Below are 16468 nucleotides of genomic sequence, written 5' to 3'. Positions count from 1 at the left end.
GCCACTAAAGTCATTGAGATGGCAAGGAGGGCTGGAGGTGGAAGGTTAAGGCTGGAAGCACAGCCCAGAGTCACTAAAAGCTCAAATTCACTGCACCCCACCACCCACTACCCTGAGAGCTGAGAAACCCTCCTACTGCCACCTCAAGCCTCTGCCTCTGCCTCAGAGATGTCAGGGGCTTTGGGAATTCAAGAGTTTTAGAACTGGACAGTCCTTTTGAAATCAAAAGTCCTACTGCCTCATTTTTTGTTGTTATTAATGCAAATACCCAATTTACTATGATATTACAGGATAATTGCATTCCACCCTAGGCAACAGAGCAAGACTTATCTGAGTTCATATAGGGAAGTGGGAGCAGCTTGGGGTGCTCTTTCCATTAATTCATGCTGCTTTGTCATAGTCATTAAACACCCCAGGCCTGGAGTTTTTCAGGTGAAAAGGACCAACTCACAGTTGTTCAAATAACTTGTGGCAGAGACTGCTAATTGTCTATTCAAAAGTCTTTCATCCTCTTTTCCTTGGTAATAGAACCCAATTTATGGCTGGGCACATTGCAACCTAAAATAAAGATGACATTCCCCAGGTTCCTTTACCCCTAAGTGTGACATATAACTAAGTTCTGGCTAATGAGATACAAAGAAATTCCAGAAAGACTTCTTAAAATGAGCTGATGCCATTAGGAAGCCCTCACCCTTCTATATTCTTCCTTCTGCCTGAAAGAAGGATGTAATGGTGGGACTAGTAGTCATATCAGGCCATGTTGTCACCTTCCTTAGCCCTTGAAGCCATGGGCTAAGGATAGTACCTAGGTCTCCAAAGATTATTATTATTATTAATCTATTATTTTTTGAGATGAGGGTCTCACTCTGTTGCCCAGGCCAAAGTGCAGTGCTGAGGGCATAGCTCACTGCAGCCTCAAACTTCTGGGCTCAAGTGATCCTCCTGCCTCAGCCTTCAAAGTAGCTGAGACTACAGGCATGCACCATGGCACTCAGTTAGAAGATGATAAATTCTATACATGAGCCTTAAACTGTCTATTTCCAGACTTTGTTTCTATGTGAGAGTGAAATAACCTTCATTTTTGCGACAGCTACTGTTATTTTCAGCTTACTGGTATATACATACAGCTGAACCTGACACTAACTGATACATAAGCTTGTGCTTCCCTGATTTTTTCCACCCACCTACCATATGCTTGCTTTCATTTGCCCATAACACCAAAGATATGCAGGCCTAAAGTCAAGTCTTGGGATCTGCAGCAGTTGCTCTTGCAAGGTCCTGGGGTGGGGGTGTGTGTGTGTGTGATCTTGAGCCATTTTAACCCTCTGGGTCTCATTTTCCACAACTTTAAAAGGAAGGGGTTAGGCTGAACATGATGGCTGATGCATGTAATCCCAGCACTTTGGGAGGCCAATACAGAAGGATTGCTTGAGGCCAGGAGTTCAAGACCAGCCTGGGCAACATAGTGAGACCCCTCAGCTCTACAAAAAATTTTTAAAATTAGCCAGGTGGTGGCAGCTGCCTGTAGTCCTAGCTACTCAGGAGGCTGAGGTGAGAAGATTGCTTGAATCCAGGAGATTGAGGTTGCAGAAAGCTATGATCACACCACTGCACTCTGGCCTGGGTGACAGAGTAAGACCCTGTCTCAATAATAATAATAATTAATAATAATAATAATAATAATAAAACAAATAAAAGGAAGGGGTTGATCTAGATCAAGGATTGGCACACAGCAGCCTGCAGGCCAAATCCAGCCACCATCTGTTTTTGTGAATAAAGTTTTATTGAAACACAGTCATATTCACTTATGTATTATCTATGGCTGCTTTAACACTATAACAGCTGAGTTGGATAGTGCAATGAAGACCATATGGCCCAATAGCCTAGACTATCTTGCCCTTTTCAGAAGAAAATTGTCTATCCATGGTCTAGATCAGTGATTTCAAACTGTTCTACAGAGACCTAAGGTTCTGTGAAGGTACCTCAGGGAAAAGGGAGGAACTGAGAGTGGGGCTCCAACCCATCTTCCTACTAAGACTACACCTCTTTTTGTTGTAATTAACTAGTTGGATTTTATTTAAACATTTTATTATGGAAGTTTCCAAAAATATCTGAAAGTAAAGCGAATAATATCATGAAACCCATACACTCATCTCCCAGCTTTAAGAATTACAAACTTGTGCTTGCTTCGGCGGCACATATACTAAAATTGGAACGATACAGAGAAGATTAGCATGGTCCCTGCATAAGGATGACACACAAATTTGTGAAGCATTCCATATTTTTTTGTTAATTAAAAAAATTTAAAAAAAAAAAACAAAGAATTACCAACTCATGGCCAGTTTTGTTGCATCTCCCACTGCCTGCCCTCACCCCCCTCCGCCCACAGGGTTATTCTGAAACAAATAGCATCATTTCATTTTATTATTGTATTTCTTTTCCTCCTCCTCCTCCTTCTTCTTCTTCCTCTTCTTCCTCTTCTTAAACGTAGTCTTGCTCTGTTGCTTAGGCTGGAGTTCAGTTGCACAATCTCAGCTCACTGCAACCTCTGCCTCCTAGGTTCAAGCAATTCTCCTGCCTCAGCCTCCTAAGTAGCTGGGACTACAGATGTGGCCACCCCCCCGAATAATTTTTGTATTATTATATTTCTTCTAAGAGATGGGATTTAAAAAAAAAAACAAACTTATCCATCATGACACCTAAAAGTTAATACAAATTTCTTAATATCATAAAATATCCAGTGTTCAAATTTCCTCTATTGTTATTTATTTATTCTTTTTTTAGGCCCTTGGTTTGTTCAAATCAGGATGCAAACAAAGTCCATCCATTGCATTTGGTTGACGTTTCTTGTGTCTTTTAGTCTGTAGCAACCCTACTCCTGCCCTGTTTTGTTTTTCTCCTTGCAAATTATCTATTGAGAAAGTTGGGTCTTTTGTGTAGGAGGGTCTTCTGTCATTCTAGATTTTACTGAGTGCATCCCATGGTGCAATGTGCTCCTCAGTCCCCTGAAGTTCCTGTAAAATGGTGGTTAGGTTTATGCTTCATCAGAACAAGCTTTGATTTTTTGCTGACAATCTTTCATAGATGGTGCTGTGAAATCCTCTTATATAATATCAGGCAGCACATAACATCTGCTTGTCTTTCTGTGTGTAATCAAGATGGAGAGATGGATTCAGGTGTTATCAGACTAGTCCATCCTATAAACTTCCCATCAGCTCTTCAACTCATGGTTTTAGCAGACATTGATGATTATTGTTGTGTCCATTATTTCTTTTAATCATAGAAGTCATACATGTAGGCCAGGTATGGTGGCTCACACTTGTAATCCCAGCACTTTGGGAGGCTGAGATGTGTGGATCACCTGAGGCCAGGAGTTTGAGACCAAACTGGTCAACATGGCAAAATCCCATCTCTAGTAAAAATACAAAAAATTGGCCGGGTGTGGTGGCTCTCGCTTGTAATCCCAGCACTTTGGGAGGCCAAGGTGGGTGGATCACAAGGTCAGGAGTTTGAGACCAGCCTAGCCAATATGGTGAAACCCTGTCTCTACTAAAAATACAAAAATTAGCCTGGCATGGTGGCAGGCACCTGTAGTCCCAGCTACTTGGGAGGCTGAGGCAGGAGAATCGCTTTAACCTGGGAAGTGGATGTTGCAGTGAGCTGAGATAGCGCCACTGCACTCCAGCCTTGGTGACAGAACGAGACACCATCTCAAAAAAAAAAAAAAAAAAAAAAAAAATTAGCCGAATGTGGTGACACACACCGGTAATCCCAACAACTCGAGAGGCTGAGGCACAAGAATCTCTTGAACCTGGGAGACAGAGGCTGCAGTGAGCCAAGACTGTGCTATTGCACTCCAACCTGGGCGACACAGCAAGACTCTTGTCTTAAAAAGAAAAAAAAAAGTTATACATGGTAAATTGTTAAAAAAAACAAAAAACAAAAAACAAATATCCATCTAAGGGAGACTGAAAAGATAAAAGCAGTAATTATATCACACCATATTTATACATCAGGCAATACAGCAGTCAGAATTTAAAATCTAAATATATCATTTGGGGAGGCATACATATGTGTTAAAAGTACAAAAATATGTATAGGAATGATAAACTCCAAATTTAAGGTATTGGTTACTTCTTTTTGTATGTGAGAATAAGGAATAGTACTGGGTTTCCATTATACATATAATTCAATTATATATATGTATGTGCATTTTGTTTATTAAGAGAGAGAGAGAGGTCTGTATGAACTATTTATTGCAAAATGTCAAGATTTGTCAAAACCAGGAGGTGTTAACTTTGTTATCTCTACAGTTTCTTTATATGCTTAAAATATTTTCTAATTTTTTAAAAAGGACTTGATATATAAACGGAAAATATTTCCAACTCAAAAGGATGCATAATGAAAAATACATTCTGTTCATTTCAGACCCATGGTCCTCCTCCTCAGAGACACTGATTATTACCCATTTCATATGCGTCTTTCAGGAATTGTCTATGCAAATGAAAGACTTAATACCCAAAAGAGCTACTCTACTCAGAAGAACTACTTTAAAAATTTTGTTATTCAAGAACAGCCTGACCAACATGGTGAAGCCCCATCTCTACTAAAAATATGAAAGTTAGTGGTGGTGCATTCCGCTGCTGCATTCCAGTCTAGGTGACAGAGCGAGACTCTGTCTTGCTCCATTGCCTAGGTGCAGTGATATGATCATAGCTCACTGCAGCCTCAAACTCCTGGGCTCAAGCAGTCCTCCCACCTCAGCCTCCTGCATATTTGGGACTACAGGTACATACCATGCCCAGCTAATTAATTCAGAAAACCATGAGCCATCTTTACACACATGGACATCTGACTGTACTCACCCCTGTGGGAGGCAGCCTGTAGACTGAGGCCTTCCATTTGGGGAGTCTACTTTATGGGCTTTTATTTTGGAGACTCACTGGAAACCGGTCTTTGTTTTCCCTGTCAATAAACCTGAAGCTATCTGGTTAATCTTTTCTTTTCTTTTTCTTTTTCTTTCTTTTTTTCTTTTTTTGAGATGGAGTCTTGTTCTGCCACTCAGGCTGGAGTGCAATGGCATGATCTCGGTTTACTGCAACATGCACTTCCAGGGTTCAAACAATTCTCCTGCCTCAGCCTCCCAAGTAGCTGGGATTACAGGTGCCTGCTACCATACTCGGCTAATTTTTGTATTTTTCTTTTGTAGTAGAGGTGGGGTTTCACCACATTGGCCAGACTGGTCTCAAACTTCTGACCTCAGGGATTACAGGCATTTGTGCCACCACGCCCAGCTAATTTTTTGTATCTTTAGTAGAGATAGAGTTTCACCATGCTGGCCAGGCTGATCTCGAACTCCTGACCTCCTGATCTGCCCCCCTCAGCCTCCCAAAGCACTGGTGTGACAGACATGAGTCACCGTGACTGGCCTGGTTAGTCTTTTCTGATTGGTGATCTCATAGGCCTCGTCTGTTTAACTAGTGTCAGCTTCGGGGAATGGCTGCTTATCTCTTCGCGTTTCCTCTCCAGGGTTACTAGGATCGATTTTCACATGCCAAACAATTTGTATTAAGTCAGACTATCCCAAACATATTCTCAAAGTTTGGTGAAAATCAGCCCAGCCATTTTCTTGTGATGGAGTACACACATAGACAAGATGTCACAAACTTCATTTTATTACGTGGACAGATCCCCCACTGCTCCCCTGCTCTGACCTTTAGGGGGATAAAAAGAGAGAGAGAAAAGAACTTTAAAAATGAGAGCATATTCAGTTCACCGTTCTGTACTTGTCTTTTCCCCCTGCTTTTTACTATATCTTGAGATAGTTTCATGTTTCATATCAGTTCATGTGGTTTTGTCCTCGTATTTAAAGTACAAATACTGGTTCAGTATTATTTATGAATATACTGGCTTGTTAACATGGGCTAAAATTAGTAATAATCTACCTATTCTTTCTAAAAGAACATGTTGATTTCTGTTAAGTATAGGGTGACCAACTCATTCCTTTGCCTGGAATTTTCTGTTTTAGCACTTAAAGTCCTATATCCCAGGAAACCTAAGTGAACTGGGATATTTGGTCACCATATTTAAGTTCCAAATAAACATTAGACAAGTTTGAATAAGAGATGGTAAATTTTAACAAGACAAGTAGTAATCTTGGCCTTTGCCCTAAAATGAACTGTTAACCAAACCATGTCCATATAAAACAAAGATTTTCTCAGAACTCGTGCTATTATTGTTGGGAGGTGCCTCATGCTTTTAGATGGCAGAATAGTATTCCATTGTATGACTTCACTGTAACTTTATTAAATCTGTTTCTTACTGATGGACTTTTCGTGTCTTTCTGGTGTTGTGCTACAATAAATAAGTCTGCCATAAATGTCTTTATTCATCTGTTCTGTAAACTGGTAAATTCTGCGTAATAATTTGTTTTGAAAATAAGGTCTTCCTGCTAAAAACAAAACTCAAAAAGCCACAGGATTAAAGAGTCTTTCATCTTGGCCCTTCTGTGAGTCTCCTTTTCTTCAGGTGACTGACTGGGCTTTGGATGGGTGTAAAATGGGTTGGCAGCCAGGGCCCTGGGAAGAAAGCCCAGGCAAAGAGGAGAGGTTTCCTGGGGTGCATGAGGGAGAAAAACAGCCCACTGCTGTGGTTCCCAGCATGAGGGGGTTGTTTATCAAGGCGCTGGAAGAGGAGTTGGCCAGACTTTGAGAGGTCCAGTGTTGGCTGGGAGCAAGGCTGAGAGACTGGAGCCATTCAGCTGTGTTCTAAAAGGAGGAGGGAAAGGAAGGAAAAACAAGTCAAGACACACACTGGGTGGCTGCCGGCTGGCCAGGGATCATGGTACAATAAGTCTGGTGCCAGGCTGTGGGGCCCAGCCAGCTCTCCCTGGGGAACCCACCTCAGACTGGCTTAGATCAGCTCTGCAGTGGCTTCTTGGGGCTATTAGAAATGGATTTTTACAGAGTCGGAGATAATTCAGTACTTTTCCAAAGGGATGGCTACCTGGGCCAGAAAGGTGATTTTCCAGCCATGTTGTCTATCCTATGTATATTAATACACGCTTTATCCATCAAAGAGGTGGCAGTATCATTTGCCAAACTGTCATGTGCAGAATGCCATTAGTAAAACATGAGGTCCTAAAGCCGAAACAAGTTTGAAAAATGCCACACCCATCAAAATCAAGCAAAATTATTTACTGTAGAGATTTTCAGATCCTTTAACATACTAATACTGTACTTGAGACTTTTCATAAAGGAAATAAAGTATGCACCTGTTTCCCAAACTTTTAGTCCTTGGAACCCCTTTTTCTCCCCCACAGAACACGTAGTCACATCTTTGCTAATGTTGTCTGCCAATTCTAACCTATAGGGAAAGGCAGAAATGGCCTGACCCAGAAACTTCCAAGAATCTGAGATAAAGAAGGCTGTGGAATCCAGCTAGTGAGTTATCTTGGACACTGCCATCTCCTACACAAAAGCATGACAGGCATCTGTCATAATATAAAATAATTGACTTTTAGCCAAGCGAGGTGGTTCACGCCTGTAATCCCAGGACTTTGGGAGGCTGAGGTAGGCGGATCACAAGGTCAGAGTTTGAGATCAGTCTGGCCAATATGGCCAAACCCTGTCTCTACTAAAAATACAAAAAAATTGGCCAGTCATGGTGGTGCCTGCCTGTAATCCCAGCTACTCAGGAGGATGAGGCAGGAGAATCACTTAAACCTGGGAGGTGGAGGTTGCAGTGAGCCGAAATTGCACCATTGCACTCCAGCCTGGGTGACAGAGCGAGACTCCATCTTAAAAATAAATAATTGGCTTTCATAAGCATGAAGGATTCTCCAGAAATTGAGTTAGGAGCAGCCGCATGCTGGTCAGAACAGTCTAGCGAAGATGGCCAAGAAAGCTGGGGCTTGCCTGCATCTCTGCATTTCAAACCTCTGATCTCCAGAGACTCAGCATCACCCTTAGCCACAGTGATCTCCAAGGCCCTCTGTGTGTCAGGCTCAGTGCACACAGTACCTATGGGGGAGATGCCCTGGTGCTGGGTTCTGAGGCAGCCTAAGAAGATCACTTCATCCAATCATCCGATCGGCATCCCCACTGTGTCACTCTGTGTCTGACCCCACCTTTGCTGACATGTTTCTTTGTGTTAAAATGCAAAGCCATCTGGGAAGAACCATTGTCAAGGTCCTTGGTAGCATCTTTCCCTTGAGATTTGAGTGGAAAGAGGCAGGTTTTGTGTTTGTTGAAGATAGAATGTCCTGTACTAGAGACTTTATTTGCAAGTCTTTTCCATCCTTGAGTCATTGCACATGGCTGGTACCTTGTATCTAGGATTGCTTCCCCTGAAACAGATTGGAAAATGAAATGTTAAAAAGTCAGGGAGAACATGAGTTCTAGTCCACTCTGCCTCTAATTTGCTAGTTGACATGAGAAAGTCCTTTTGCATATATACATACATCAAAACATCATGTTGTACACCATAAATATATACAATTTTTATTTGTCAGTTTTAAAACAAGAAAGTTCTTTACCCTCTCTGACTTCATGTTCTTCCTCCGTCAAATGAGGGGGTCAGACTATTTCAGTTATTGGCCAACTTTTTTATTAGAAGAAGCCTTCTGTCAAGCAAAGTCTTTTTTTTTTAATTTTATTTATTTATTTTCCCCCCGCCCCCTTCTCCAAGCAAAGTCTTAAGCAGCATCTCAAATAAAACAGATAAAAGTAGTCTTTGGCCAAAATGTTTTTTAAGGAAATGTTACGTCATTACTGTATAACAGGATATGTTTACTGTACAAGTTGGGACAGAGGTTGCTTTTCGAAGCAAGGAGGTGGTTGTGATTGCGACACAGCACACAGAGGGCTCCTACGGTGGCTGCAAACTGTTATTTTTTGACCTGAGTGGTTTTCTTGAACTGAGTGGTTTTCCTTAGGGTTATTTGGTAAGCTCTTTTTATATTTATATTATATTACTAATGCATTATACAGTCAATCACTGAGAACACAAATATGTCAATTACATTTAGCTGCAAAAGGCACAAAACCCCAAACAGAAGTGGCCTCAATAAGACAGAATCGTATGTCTCCTTTATGTAAATGAAATCTGGAGGTGAGCGGTCCAGTGCACTCACTATAAGAAAGTGACTCAGTAAGGTAACTCAGTGATTATCAGGACCAAGCCGCCTCCTCTCTGTCAACTCAAAGTCCAAGATGACTGATTGAGTTCTGCCATCATGTCCATATTAGAGCTAGCTAGAAGAGGAATGAGAAGAGCATTCTCATTCACTTGAAGAAAACTCCTAGAAGTCATACTCACAACCTTTGCTTACATCCCATTGCCTAAAGCTTAATTGCACTGCCTTACCTATGTGCAAGGAAGGCTGGGAGATGAAGTTTAATCAGGGCACTATGGCCTTACTCAAGTGTAGTTTCTACAACAAAGGAAAAGGGGACCACTAGCAGAATCTGCCACGATGTGTATTAATGAATTTTGGTCTCTGATTGTTCACATTTGACTGATTTAGGTGTCTTTGTTGTTGTTCAACCACAATTTTAAATGCAGTTTCTGGTATACAAAATAAGATGAATTTTAATAGTTGGTGGAACTGCAGACCTATAGAATGTGACTTTAAAAACCCTGAACCAGAAACTCCCTAAGAGCTTTTCTAGCTTTGACATTCCAGAATTCTGTGGAAGTCCTGCCCCCATATATGAGCTTACAGAGGGTTTTCTCTCTGGAGACTGGCAGGGGTGTTCTTGTTGCCTTCAGGACTGAGAACTGTGCTCATTGTGTAAGTTAGCACAGCCCTAGCCAAGTATCATGAAAAGCACTCTGTCATTCAGCAGTCTTCCCTCTTGCGCTGGGAGTTCCCCAGAGGTGATATAGTTTACTGAGGCATTGAAAACTCAGGCATCCAAGCAGCAACAGCTTCTTAGTGGGGAGTGGCTCAGACTTTCTCTCCAGAGTTTCAGAGATTGTTATAGTAGAAGAGTCTACACTTGATTCAACCCTTTTCATTTTTCAGAGGAGGAAGCATGGATCCAAAGAGGCTGAGAGATTTACTTGACGTGACCGGTAACTTATAGCAGGACTGGGCCTAGTACTAACTTGTTCCAATGCTTTCTTTCTTGTCATTTTACAGATGAAACTGCAACCTAAAAAGGTAACTTGCCCAGGGCCACATTGTTACTCAAAATGGATCAGAATTTGAGTGTAGACAATGCATTGCAGAGGCTGCACTTCAGCTTCTTTGCTAAGAACTAATGCCTCCCACTGTGTGAGGATAGACTTTACTACAGGAGCAGGGACACTTCATCACACCACTTAGATGTCACATCCCTTCAGATCACCCTTTGTTCCAATTCTGTGCTCCTTCACCAACCTCTTGATGTCTAATTCAACACCCTGGCAAGGGAATAATATGCGTTTAAGTGTAGAAACAAACTTTCTGCTAGTGCAAAAGCTTGTCCTTCAGATGGGGGGGTGGGACATGTTGGGATTTTCCAGGAGTATCTGTCTTTCTTTGTGCAGCAATTCATGAACACTGCAAACTGATCAGATGCAGCTTCAAATCCTGCAAATATGATAACCCTAGGTAGTGGGGACCACAACCTGTGGAGTCCTAAGTAGGGAAAAGGAGTCAGGCTGATGGGAGCAGGGGAAAGAAAAAAGAAAAAGCAGATAAGCTATATGTCTGCCTTTCTTCATACTCCAGGACACATAACCCTTCTGTGCAAATAACTCATAATCTTCCTGTGTTCAACTATCACCAGACACCTTGGCTGGTAGAAAAATGTGCATTAGCTCACTGCAACCTTGGTGTTATCAGTACTGTACAAAGCGCTCTTCAGCACACAGCACAAGCACCATCCTTAAAACTCCCCAGCAAGCCCTTGTCTCCTTGCAGTCAACTCCTCTCTTGCTGACTTGCTCCTTGCACCCTTGCAATGTACTTTCATACTTCTGCTAACAAATCTGCTTTGCTTACCTACAACTGTCTTGGCAAATTCTTTTTACCACTGGCATAGCACCAGTCCCAGATAGTCACTACCTGAGGCACAACTTCCCTGAAAAGCAGTGCCATCTGGGGGAGCTGCCTGAGCAACCTGCAACAAGTCTCTGTTTGCCACAGCTTTCTAGGTTGTGCACACAGTGGCATTGCAGCAGCAGGGCCTTCCTGTGGGGATCGCTCCAGCGTTGAGACCACTCGGTGTCCCCGCCATAATGGAGCTTGAGCCCGGACATGTTTCTCACCCCCTGGAAGCAGTCAAGACCAGTGAAAGAGAGATTTAATAGAAGTTTGAGTTTGCAGAAGCCTATTTCTGGTCCACTGACCTAAAATGCTGGGTGAAGGCTGTGTGGTTTTACTAGGCATTGTTTCTTGAAGTACCTGCTCTGGGCTAGTTTTATGACTTTGTTTACCCTCTATTGATGGGTCCCATGCTTGTTCCTGTGACTGCTATTTGCAAAGTTAATGGGTCTATCGCCTCTCTGATGACTTGCATAGATCATTAACATTTTAACTATAGGTTTCCTCACCCTGATAATGAGACCCACCTCCATGACTTGATTGTACCCATTGTGTGACTTGATTGTACCCATTGTGTGTTTTCCGCTGCCTAAGCTTGTAGCCGGATGGCTCTCTCTTCCCTTTATTAAGATAATGGCATCTGTTCTGATAATTGAGATGGGACTAAGAATGCTTATGTAAATGAGGTGGGGCAAAGAATGTTCCTGTAAAATGAAGTAGGAAAAGATATATATACTAACTCAGTGTACAATAAAGTTGCTGGTTTTAGGGCCAGCCCTCCAGACTCCAGCTGTCCTGTCTTTTCTTCCGCGCACTCTCTCTTCCAGGTATTGGGACCCTCTTGCAGGTCGAGAGACCCCGGCAGACGTGCCGTTCTCACCGGCCCCCGACACCTTCCTGCCTGCTGTCACTTACTTTTCCCTAGGAAGGGGGCTGGGGAAATCATCTGTTGGGCCTCAAGGACAACAGGAAAGTCTCAGGATGAGAGGCACTTCGGAGAATCACTGGAGCAACTCTAGTGGTCCAGCTGGTCAGCTTTTCAGGCTTCTCCTTCTCCTCCAGTACAGAAGGCTTTTAATCCAGTCAGAAGTAGAGGGAGGATGGGATGGGCTAATGGACCTGAGAGGAGACTTTGTATCTTAGAGGACGTTCCAGAAGGACCTAGAGACAGAGGGTGTTGTTTTTGTCCTTATTCCAACAACTCTTCTGAGAGGATAGTTGGGGCTGGAGGATGCTGTGTAGCCTGTTTAGAGGTCAGGGAAGTTGGAATAGTGTGAGGGAACCAGTAGGGCTGACCTCCTGCTTCTGTAAAGAACATGACCCTGGGAAATCCCAAAGCTTCACATGGCCCAGTCTGTGCAGAGCCACACTGAAGCAAACAAGTGTTGCAGTTACAAATCATTTAAAAGCTCTGCAATTGGCTGGGCACGGTGGCTTATGCCTGTAATCCCAGCACTTTGGGAAGACGAGGCCGGTGGAACACGAGGTCAGGAGTTTGAGACCAGCCTGGCCAGCACGGCGAAACCCCATCTCCACTAAAAATACAAAAAATTAGCTGGGCGTGGTGGCACACCTGTGATCCCAGCTACTCAACAGGCTGAAGCAGGAGAATTGCTTGAACCCACAAGGCGGAGGTTGCAGTGAGCTGAGATTACGCCATTGCACTTCAGCCTGCATGACGGGGCAAGACTCCATCTCAGAAAAAGAAAAAAATAAATAAACAAAAGCTCTAAAATCTTCATTTTTTATATCCCTAAGAGTATGAAAAGGGATCTAATTAATAATTCATAGAAAACTCCATTTCAGGCTGGGTGTGGCGGTTCATGCCTATAATCCTAGCACTTTGGGAAGCTAAGGCAGGAGGATTATTTGAGCCCAGGAGTTAGAGACCAGCCTAGGCAACAGGCTCTATTTAAAAAATCATAAAATAGCTGGCATGGTGGTGCACACCTATAGTCCCAGCTACTTGGGTTGGGGAGCTGAGGCAGAAGAATCACTTGACTTTGGGAGGTTGAGGCTGCAATGACCCTGTTCATGCCACTGCACTCCAGCCTGGGCAACAGAACAAAACCCCTGTCTCAAAAACAAAACAAAACAAAAAACTCCATTTTGACCAGACACTGTGGTTCACGCCTGTAATCTCAGCACTTTGGGAGGCCAAGGCAGGAGGAGAGCTTGTGCCCAGGAGTTCAAAACCAGCTCTGGCAACAAAGTAAGGCCCTGTCCCTATAAAAAATTTTTAAATTAGCTGAGCATGGTGACTTGTGCCTGTAGTCCCACCTTCTTAGGAGGCTGAGACGGGAGGATCACTTAAGCCCAGGAGTTCAAAGTTATAGTGAGCTATGATCGTGCCTCTGCATTCCAGCCTGGGTGATAGAGCAAGACTATCTCAAAAAACAAACAAACGAAAAACAGAGTTTGCTCATGCTCACATTGATCCTCCCCCACTCACCTCCCTGCCCTCTCCAGGAAAGAGAAAAAGTCTTGAAGAGGCCCAGCCCCTAGAAGAATGTAGTTCTTCACATGCCTCAGAAGAGTAACGGCCAACTACAGTTTGCTGAAAGTTGGAGGAGCTTCCCCTACATAGCTTGGCTATAGAGTCATCAAAATTATTTTTATGACCCAGAGAGCAGCCCCAGACACTGCTTCAGCTCCCTTCTGAAGCCAGAAGAAACTTTCTCCTCCCTGTAAGGCTCCTCTTCACCCCGTCACATGTCTTTCCTCTCTCTACCTCCTGCTTTGAAATTCCCCCTCAGCCACACATGTAAGGAATATCATCTTCTTTCTCTTAAAGGGACAATTATTATTCACCTTGTCTCATAGATGTGAGAAGATGTCATTTACCTGTTGAGTAAACAGGATGTCTCCTCCAAGTCAGAAATGGATTTCTTCTGTCTAAAGTGACGGAAAACCCAACCCAAACTAGTATAAGCAAAAAGGAGATTTATTGGCTCATGGAAAGGAGAAGTCCAGGAGCAGGGCTGTATATCACATAGGACTACATTCTGCTGACGCCTGATTCCAGAAGCTATTACCTCACTTTGCAAGCAATCTGGCCATGTGAGGATGGTGTTGGGTTCCATCATCAGGCTGCAGTTCCTCTGTCAGCCTTTCCTTCTGGATTCCATTCTCCTGGGGCTCCACTTTGTATTGCATATGTCATCCAAGAAGGATGAAGAGGGACAAAGGGCAAAGTCTCCCTCTTTCACAAGCTTCCCCAGAAGCTCCATGCACTGATTTCTGCTTCTAAGTTCGTTGGTGAGAAGCACGTCCTGTGGTCTCTCTGCAGTGCAGAGGAGTCTAGAAAGATTAGTACTTTGAGCTGGACACAGAGCTCCCATTCAGAATTGAGAGTCTGTTGATTAGGCAGAAGAGGAGAATGGACGTTGAGCAGACAAGTAACAGTGTCTGCCCCAGGCTAGTTTAGGGGCTTGGACTAGTGTTCCAAGATGAGTATCTTCTGTGTCTCTGTTTCTGTCTTTGTCTTTCTTTCTTTCTCTCTGTCTCTCTTGGTGTCTCTTTCTCTCTGTCTGTCTGCCGTTTTCTGTCTGGCTCTGTTTCTCTGTTTCTCTCTTTCTGTTTTTGTCTGCGTCTCTGTTTCTCTCTGTGTGTCTGTCTCTCTCTCTCTCTACTCTACTGTCTTTCCTGTTGGCCTCATGTTTATGCAGCCTCCCTCTGTGGCCTTGAGGAGGCTCCTGCCACTCGGGATCTCACATGCACTCCTAGTCAAGGCCAGGAGAATGCCAGATTCTCTGTTGCAGTCCTATATCCCATCTCACATCCATCCCTGAAAGAGTTACTATGGCCCTGGGGAATGGCATGCTTAGCCTAGTCACATGCCCTTTTTCTAAGTGGGGCTAAGAGTGTAGGAGATGGTATCAGCCAAGAGGAAAATCAAGGCATAGTTCCCAAGAAAGGGAAATGGATGCTGGTGGCCCCAACTCAAACCCAATAAATCATAAATGAACTTCTACTGCAGAATCTTAGACATCATCCTATTAAGAGACTTTTAAATCACTGAAAGTGTCAGAGCTTCCTTAAATATTTGATTAAAATCATGTTTTGTTTTTGGTTTTTGTTTTTTGAGATGGAGTTCTGCTCTTGTTGCCCAGGCTGGAGTGCAATGGTGAGATCTTGGCCCACTGCCACCTCTACCTCCTGAGTTCCAGCTATTTTCCTGCCTCAGCCTCCTGAGTTGTGGGATAACAGGTCCCCACCACCATGCCTGCCTAATTTTTTTTGTATTTTTAGTGGAGACGGGGTATCACCATGTTGGCCAGGGTGATTTTGAACACCTGACCTCAGGTGATCTGCCCGCCTCAGTCTCCCAAAGTGCTGTGATTACAAGTGTGAACCACCCCACCCCTCCCCACCCACTCCTTGTTTTGAGACAAAGGCTTACTCTGTTGCCCAGGCTGGAGTGAAGTGGTGGAATCTCAGCTCAATGCAACCTCCAATTCCCGTGTTCAAGCGATTCTCCTGCCTCACCCTACCCCACCCACTCCTTATTTTGAGACGAAGTCTCACTCTGTTGCCCAGGCTGGAATGAAGTGCAATCTCGGCTCACTGCAACCTCTAACTCCCATGTTCAAGTGATTCTCCTGCCTCAGCTTCCCAAGTAGCTGGGACTACAGGTGTGCACCACCACACTCAGCTAATTTTTGCATTTTTAGTAGAGACAAGGTTTCACTGTGTTGGACAGGCTGGTCTTGAACTCCAGATCTCAAGTGATCTGCCCTCCCCAGGCTCCCAAAGTGCTGGGATTACCAACGTGAGCCACTGTGCCTGGCCAAAATCCATGTTTTAGATCAGCAGTTCCCAGGTGCAGTCTGGGGTCCCTTTAAGGGTCTTGTAGGCCTAAACTATTTTCATAATATTGCTAAAAGTAAATAACATGTTATTTACTTTTATCATTCTCTTATATGTGCACAGTAGAGTTTTCCAGAGGTTACATGACCCATGGCTACCTAACATGTAATGATACCGTGTTCTGATGACTAATGAGATGTGAACTTCTGCATTCTTAGGTTTTAAAAAGTCCTTAGGTCAGCTGGGCATGATGGCTCACACCTGTTATCCCAGCACTTTGGGAGGCCAAGGCAGGCAGAGTCAGGAGTTCGAGACCTGAGGTCGGGAGTTTGAGACCAGCCTGGCCAACATGGTGAAACCCCATCTCTACTAAAAAATACAAAAAATTAGCCAGGTGTGGTGGTGCACTCCTGTAATCCCAGCTACTTGGGAGGCTGATGCAGGAGAATCGCTTGAACCCAGGAGGTGGAGGTTGCAGTGAAACGAGAACATGCCACTGCACTCCAGTCTCAAAAGTCCTTAGGTCAACTAGTCTGACACCTTTGTGCTATCAGGTTAACCTATTTTTGTGTACCCCTTGGAATAAAGCTTCTCTTTTATTCTCTCTGTCTTTTTTTTTTTTTTTGA

At 43.6% G+C, this 16468-nt stretch overlaps 1 non-coding gene across 1 annotated transcript; it reads left to right on the top strand.

The window, feature by feature from the left end:
• Positions 1-2179: 2179 nt before the first annotated feature.
• LOC135270698 (U6 spliceosomal RNA) lies at positions 2180-2286 on the top strand. The gene has a single exon (XR_010338827.1). It is a non-coding gene; the product is annotated as a U6 spliceosomal RNA (small nuclear RNA).
• Positions 2287-16468: the final 14182 nt, after the last annotated feature.

The sequence above is a fragment of the Aotus nancymaae genome, unplaced genomic scaffold (assembly GCF_030222135.1).
Source record: "Aotus nancymaae isolate 86718 unplaced genomic scaffold, 86718_ANA_hifiasm-v0.15.2.pri h1tg000064l_1, whole genome shotgun sequence".
NCBI lineage: Eukaryota > Metazoa > Chordata > Mammalia > Primates > Aotidae > Aotus > Aotus nancymaae.
Note: the sequence above shows the minus strand (reverse complement) of the source record. Positions and strands in the feature narration are given on the sequence as shown.